This window comes from Coptis chinensis, chromosome 3 (assembly GCF_015680905.1).
Source record: "Coptis chinensis isolate HL-2020 chromosome 3, ASM1568090v1, whole genome shotgun sequence".
NCBI lineage: Eukaryota > Viridiplantae > Streptophyta > Magnoliopsida > Ranunculales > Ranunculaceae > Coptis > Coptis chinensis.
Window position 1 is genome coordinate 111,800,001 of NC_141458.1, and position 8,025 is coordinate 111,808,025.

Consider the following 8,025-nt stretch of genomic DNA (forward strand, 5'->3'; position numbering starts at 1 on the left):
TGAGCTATGTGCCTCTTACCCTGTATTTTGATATGGAGTATTGCCTGGGTATCCTTAACTGCATCAGTGAAATCCTAATTATAGTCTTGTAAAGCCCATTGGATATATCATCATTTTCTAAATGGAAGTAAGACTTCTCAGCCATTGGTTTTCGAGTCGCTTATTATAGTTCATTATACATGAGAATGCTTTTCTGCTTTTGCCCAACACCCATCATCGTATCGCTTATGATGGATCGCTTAATTTTGACATTGTATTAGTATATTATTGGGTTTGCTTCCTCAATGATATGGTTAGACTTCATTTTCCTTCAGAGCATAATATCACGTAGATCGAATGGATGCATTAAAACCGCTTGCTATCTTTGAAAAGGCCTATACCTCGTGGCTTCTATAACAATTGGGGCTTGGCTAAACATTTTTCAGGTGTGCAATTAATTATTAAGTAATATGTACCTCACTCTTACCGAGGAAGTAATGTACTTACCTCTTACTGCCTTTACATTTTGTTGGATGTCCCATATAATCAGATATGTACCTCAACATTTTATTAACTATTAAATTATCCTCAGATCCTCCTCACTTCTTTAGACCAAGAGAGAAACTTTACTTTTATCGACGTGATAATATATGATCAACACTATTTTTTTTTTTTTTTAATCTTCAAGACAGAAAAGTATGCAGGAGCTTGTGATCTAACTATATTTGTGATTGATATTGGAGCATTCTTAAGGGACTATTGAATATGAATTATTTGACTCCACTTTTCAAAGGTGCATATTGTATCATTTGGTTTAGGCAATGCAGCTTGTGAATCATTGTTGACTACTTGACTATTGTTTTATTTATATGTGTGTTTTCCCGCTTTTGCATGGTTTTCGGCCAAAGAAGTTCAGCCACCGCTATTTTAAATACAGAAATTTTTATAGGGACATATTTTAAATTCAGCCGAGATAACCTCGCCACATTTGATATACATGCTCTCCTCGCCTTACAACAATTGTATTAGTTAGCAGCTTGGTTATACATGGTTTTCACCGAGGATGTTGGATTTCCGTGTTTCTCAATATGTCCTCGCCCGTACTACCCGAACCATTAGATTTTGTTTTTTTTTTTCGCTTTGCTTTGGTTTGTATTCTTTCTTTTATTTCTAAGTACTTGTAGGTTGATGGAAAATCTATTATATACTTTTCGACCGTTGATCACACATCCAACGGTCTCAGAACCCTCATCTATTCTCGTGGTAGCCCAGTGAAAACAAACACGAAATGATAAGGGAGCATTTAGTATCTATGGCCATGGGAGGTTGAAACAAACATTATTATGTGTACTTGAAATCAAGATCCGTGGAACATTATTTTGTATATTGGGAGTGAAGATGATCTACTTTATTGACAACTTTGTCAGCTATAGTTATTGTCGATCTATATTAAACCGTGATGTCTAGAATATTAAGGATCATCAGTCCACTAGGACATTCGATCGATGCAGAAAAAAAAAAATTGTTTAAAAGAGAAATTTGTGTACTCATTATGGGATCCCTTCATTAATCAAAGATTGAACACATATTTAGATATTTATAATCACTACTTAACCGGTTTTTCAAACACTTGATAATTGTCCTTTTAACACTTCTTACCAATCTTATAGTAGTCAAAGATTTGGCTAACAACATGGTTGGGGAGTAGTAGCACGATATTATTTATGATTAAACAACAATAAGCATGTCAAGCTTCCACAATTGACCCCCGCCGTATCACATACTCCTTCTTAGGCTTCACTTTCTCATGAACTACTTATACTTTTCACTTACACCCCTCCCCTTCCACACACACACACACAAATATAAATATATTGACAACAAGGTAATAATAATAACAATAATAAATACTAATAATTATAATAATAGTAATAATAACAACAACAAAAAATAAGAGAAACAAATACAAAAACAAATAAAAACAATGATTCCGAAAGCAAATGAGGAAAAAAGGAACATGGTCACAAATTAGAAACCTAAAGAATAAAGTACACTTCCCAACTTCTCAGAAAAGTGGTATCATGTTCCGCTCATACCTTAGCTCAAGTAGAGAATGAAAATTCAATTGTTTGTCTCCATCACCTAGCCATTCCTTGCTTTTCTTTTATCAACCAACAATATTTCTTCCAATTGAAGGTATACAGTCTCTATCGCCTTCTAACAAAACATCTCTAGGTCTAAAGCTAAAACGCTTTTGACACTTTTTAAGGACTGATAGGTTTCCCTGAACATGCCGAAGTTAGTTCCAAAAGCTTCTTAAATAACTCAAGTTTCGAAAAATAACATACAAAAAGACATTCAAGTAAATTAATAGTTTCATAAACCACCTATTTAAAAGTATTGTTCCAACTGAAACTTACAAAATATTGATAGGACTATATAATTACTGCACCGAAAACAAGTTAAACAATCGAAATTCTGATCGAACATCTTCAAGATAGAACCGTAAGAAAGTTACAAGTCATGTACCAATCGATACCTTTCTCCACCCACATTCCAATATGCATTGTGATTCTTCAACCACTGCACAACAAATAAGCAAGTATATTAGGGTTTTGTCAAAGGAGGTTTTGTGGATATTCGAAAGTAAATTAGGGTTTCATTAAAAGAAGTTTCTTATCACGACACCTTGCAAAGATTTGCAGATTCACAGCTTTTATTAATTGATTTGACACTAAAAAGACAAAAATGTTGTGGGGTACATCCTACGATCAATTTTCTTCCAACTCAACACAAAGAAGATGCTAACTAAATACCTACTACACTAATCTACTTGGACCATATCTAAATTAATAGTAGCAAAGAAACAAATTAAGAAAACCCAAAAAAACAAAACAAAAAGAAGTAACAACTTCTAAAAATAAAGACTTGGGCTTTGATTTATGGAACACGATCACGCGGTTGCCACGGATTACTATATGCACCATAACAAAAAATGGGGGAATCCAAATATCAACATAAATGCAATAAACTAGCTACCTACTCATTTAACAAGCTATTGTAATGTGCTTATCTTAGAGATTTAAGGTTTATAAGTGTCTTCTTATTGAAAGAGTCTAGGCTCTTTTATTTTCTGTGTTTTGTTTAGTTTTCATATAAAGCATTTGATCAGGAATACTAATGGTCTTGGTTCTTGATCATCTATGTGATCTATATATTGTCATTTTGGTGAAAGTTAATGTTTTTGGTATGTGTAAATCCGTGTTTTTGTTAGTTAAATGTTTGATCTGTTTTTCTAGCTCTCTTTGGATTGTTGAAGTGGCGATCTTAGATTTGTTTGCTTTGTCAATTCGTTTCGGTGATTTACGTGTGTTAGTGCTCCATTTTTTGGCGGTCATGCTGGCATTGTCATTCCCTTTCTTTTCTCTCAATTAATAATATATCTCTTTTCCATTTTCAATTCTATACAATGTAGTTTGTATTTTTGTTACAAAAGTTGATTTAGGAATCTATTTTTCTCACAAAATAGGGGTCCGAAGGTAGTAATTTGTCAGATTTACGAATTTGTTTTTCTCACAAAATAGGCTCGAATGTAGTAATTGTCTCTGAAAATGAATAGATTGGGATGCAATTAGTAATATTTCATTCTTAAGATTTGAATTGTTAACTGTGGATATTTGTTGGCTCCCCCTTTTGATACTCCATGGTGTGTATGAATATCAGATTTGGCTATTAATGAACTGATAGTTTCGCAAGTGACGTGGTTGCTATTTTTGTTTTTCAAAGTCTCTGAGGTAGAAGTTTGTATAACACGTTCAAAGAACAAAAGATATCATGTGTTTTTCGTGTAACAGGTGTGCAATCTTTGTCTTCTTTTTTCTTTATCGGATCGGATATTAGATTTGATCTAATTGAAATAATTACTAATTGTGTTTGCTTTTGTATAGATTTTCCGCGATATTCCAATGGTGGTACCTTGCTTTCAATAGAATGGTTAGACTTTAAAATCAATAATTTAGCATGGCTGACGCACAACAAAGCAAAGCTATGAAATCGTTGTCACTGACGCAAGTACTTCCTATAGCCCATTTCTTCTTATATATATTCTAGCTTTGTGATTTATTATTTGTTTGTTTGTTATGAATCGGTAACATGAACACAAATCTCATTTAAAAAAATCATAGATCTAATCTTGAGAAACCGGTGTCGTAGTTTGAGGTGATATTGTAATGACTTTGAAATAACGATAGCATTGTCTTACTTTGATAGTCACCCTGGAAGTTTTATGGGAGTTTTGCCTCAGAAAATATATTTGGCTGTATTTGAGTAGTTGGCTATTTCTATTATTTTTTCTACCTGTTTTTTTTTTATTGATAAAATTGTCATTCATTATGCTCAGAGTACCATTCAACGTTTCAATTCTAATTTATAGATTTGATTTTTTCTTAAGTGTGACCATCCTTTTCACAAATGCATACTATAGATTTGATTGTGATGAGTAGGAATGTGGTAGGTGCAAAGAGTTGTATCAAGAACATGCTAATTCTTCTATTCAAAACTTAATGAATGTTAAGTAAGTTGGTGATGGCCTTTAACTTATTCCACAAGTGGTATTATATATTCTTGCCACTGATTATTGAGAACATCAAGTGGTGCAATGATAGCGTGTCTGATATAGCTCAAGCTAAGCTGTCACAAAAAAGCTAATACACTTTTGCTCCTAGGCTATGCCTGTGTATTCTCGAGATGATTGCTTAACTGTAGTCATCTAAAGTCTTTCCTTATATATTTCTTTTTAATGCAGAATTATGATTATAAGATCAAATATACATCACGTACATTCTGCACATGTCATATATGGTTTATATGGGATTTCTATCAACATGTCTTACACTCTTAATTTGGTTTGTTTGTCATTGATCTTCAATATGTTCAACTGTCATATCTTTTTAAGAATAACTTAACTAAATTAATGTGTTTAATCTGTCAGGACTAGAAGGAATGGACTTCGGTCCAGTTTTCCTATTCCTTTTCGGTCACAATTTCTATTTCAAATGCATTCTTCTTATTTTTGTTCTCCGCCAAGTCCTACTCCTATTACCGATCTTAAATCGTTGACTCATTATGGTTAGCCTTCTAATCGAAATATGTTTAATGTCGGAGAAAATTATTTGTTGTTCCTATGAGAGCCTCATTATGGGTAGTCTTGCTTACTGCATGGTGCAAAGTGGATATCGCCTAAGGTCACCAGAAACTGGGTTTTTTACTGTTTTATCAACTATATTTTCTTTTATTTCTTATTCACACTGAATCCATTACCCTTAGATCATTGATATGCACTGCTTTTAACTTTATCTACCCTTATTGAATGATTTTTACTGTTTTATGTTTTTCAACTGCTATATTTTTTTTTCAACTACGATATGTAGGGTTCGTACTTCCTAAGTGTAACTGGAATTAATTTCTTTTGAAATGTTGGGCTGTCTGAGGTTTTCGGCGATGTATAACAAGCGAGCAAATGTGGAACAGTTGATGTATATGGGAGCAACTCACTTATATATCCCCGTTAGCCAAAGTCTTTGAGGGATTGAGGTGCGGTTTTAGTTCTCAGATTTTTTATGTTTGCTGCAAGTGTACTATGTTTTCTGACTGATTCATTTGATTTTTTATTTCGAATGAGGTGGTTGGTTTTGCGTATGTAAGTCTACTACATGTGATGTGGTTGGCTGAATTTTCTTTTTCTGTTCGACCATATACTCTTTGTGTGTTTGTGGGTGGGGCGTCTGTGCTAACATTTGTAAATTTTCTTTAATCCAACTTCCGTTTTTGAGGATTATACAGTGTTTAGTATTTGATGTTTTAATTTTTGTTTGCACACTTGTGATCACTTTCCAAATGGTGTATTTGGGGTTGTTGCAGTGAGTTCCTATTCTTACTACCATTCTATGATTTATATATGTTCCACCAATTCTGGATTTTTCTCAGCATCCGGTAATTACTACTTCCCAGTTCCCATGACTTGACATCTTGAGGTAGAAGTACAACACATACTTGGTTACCTTGCCTAGAGTACAGTCCTTCCCCACACTCTAGATGACTCCCACAGAAACTGCCTCACGCATGTCTTAATCCAGATGCCATGCAAAATGAATTGACGTGATATTTTCCTTTTTTCCTCTTAATCTGAAAATTATGATCCAGTTATCATCCAAAATGAGTTGATGCCAAGAGTTGATCGAGCGAATAATCACAGTTCTCAGTTATCACATTCAGAAAGGCTACTGGCTTAAGTGCTTCACTAAATTAAAGAAATTTTACCCTTACAAAACAAAGTAGTAGCCCCAATGAACACAAACTTCACCTCTCTGACACGCCTTTAATGTAGAATTCTCATCCAAAAAATTTTTCCTCTTTTGTAAGGCGTACTTTATTTCAGAAAACTTCAGTGAATCACTACTATAACTAACGGGTGTTGTGATATAACACCAACCATATCATTTTTCTAAAGAAAATTTAAAGGGTTGGAGTTTCCTTTTGAGTAACCTTATTTGCACAATGCCGGGCAAACCGGAAAAAGGGGCATCAAGGCCTACATGAATTGGTTTTCTTTCTATCATAGGTCCAAATTGATATATTAATATGCAATCTGAATCAACGATTCAAGTCTCTTTTGAGTTCCGATCTTATGCCTAATGGTTAACACATGAAATTGCTGCAACAAACAATTCACTTTTGCCATTTAGTGCAAGCGAAATGTATAGTTGTTTAATAACTTTTTTGCCATTTAGTGCAAATTGAGACACAATCCATATGGTGCATAAATTTTTGTTGTTTCTCTTACTAACTTTTGACAATTTGGATATCCATTTTACTCGATCAACTGACACAATGTTGAAGAAAAATGTTTTAATTCATCAATTGTTATGAAGATTTTTATTTTCACTTTTCTTCATCTTTGTTTTCTGCCTTCCTCTATGATCCTACAATGTTTTATTGACAGTGCATGACTTATGTTTAGGACTAAGGTTCTTTGTTGCTTTTTAATGGAATCTATTATGTTGTTAAATTTCTTATTGTCTGGCGTTTGTCCCGGCAGGTGCAACTCTCGTGCCATAGAATGTGCTGGAGTTTGACTCGAAGTTACATATAGGTCTCGACTCCCAATGGGTTGAAGAGGATGTTACTCAGTGTACTTACAATTGTGCACTCAATACGAAGTTGAGTGACAGTTCCTGATCCTTAATTTGTATTATTTCACTTCTCCTATTACCATTTGAATCTTTCTTGGAAGTGATTTTTCTGTGTGTTATGACAACAATATTTAAAGTTTGTACTTCTTGATCAGTTCTTTCATGCCTTCAAACATAATATCGTAGTAGTGTTAGTAGATGCCTTCAAATTCCCTCTTTGCATATGTCTTGGGATCGATCCTGGTTGAGGCTTTATTTTAAAAAAAAATGTAATAATTTGTTGCACTGAAAGTCTTAGAAGCAAATAAGAAACTCAATCTAAACATTTGTTTGCTCTCGGTCGAAAATAACACTTTTCTTCATCTTACGAGATTTCAAATTAGAATAGAGTTGATTTCCGAAATCAAACCAAGTAAGTTGTCTGAACGAATTCCTACTTCATTACAACTACAGTCGTTTTAATTTATTTAAAAAGTATTAGTAGTTTTTGTTTGATAAAATGTACAGAACACCTTTTTATTTTAGTTTTTGCTACACGATATATCATTTATTAGTATATTACACTTAACATAATGACCATAATTGTGAATGTAATATTCTTTGCTCATGTGGGGTTTTCGAATTTTTAATATAGGCATGCGCTTCACTATCGAAACCTCATAAACTTCATTTCCGACTTGAAGATCCATATATACTCCCATCATGCGTTTGGAGATTGTCGTTCCTGTAATAATCTTCTTCTTAAGCTATCCAAAAAGAGTACCATTCAAGTTCAAGATGTTGTGATATTACTAGAGACGGAAATGGTTCACTTATTTGCCGATTGTAGCTCGAGTATCCGAGGCCTACCATTTAA

General features: G+C 33.6%; 1 long non-coding RNA gene across 2 annotated transcripts; it reads left to right on the top strand.

Annotated features, from left to right (window-relative positions):
• The first annotated feature begins 386 nt into the window (after positions 1 to 386).
• On the top strand, positions 387 to 7,430 carry LOC147513006 (uncharacterized). 2 transcript variants are annotated; one of them, XR_015217315.1, is made up of 5 exons: positions 387 to 425; positions 3,703 to 3,833; positions 3,927 to 4,050; positions 5,469 to 5,571; positions 7,076 to 7,430. It is a non-coding gene; the product is annotated as an uncharacterized LOC147513006 (long non-coding RNA). The 2 variants fall into 2 exon arrangements; XR_015217314.1 differs by lacking the exon at positions 387 to 425 and having other exon boundaries at positions 3,056 to 3,833.
• The last annotated feature ends 595 nt before the right edge of the window (positions 7,431 to 8,025 follow it).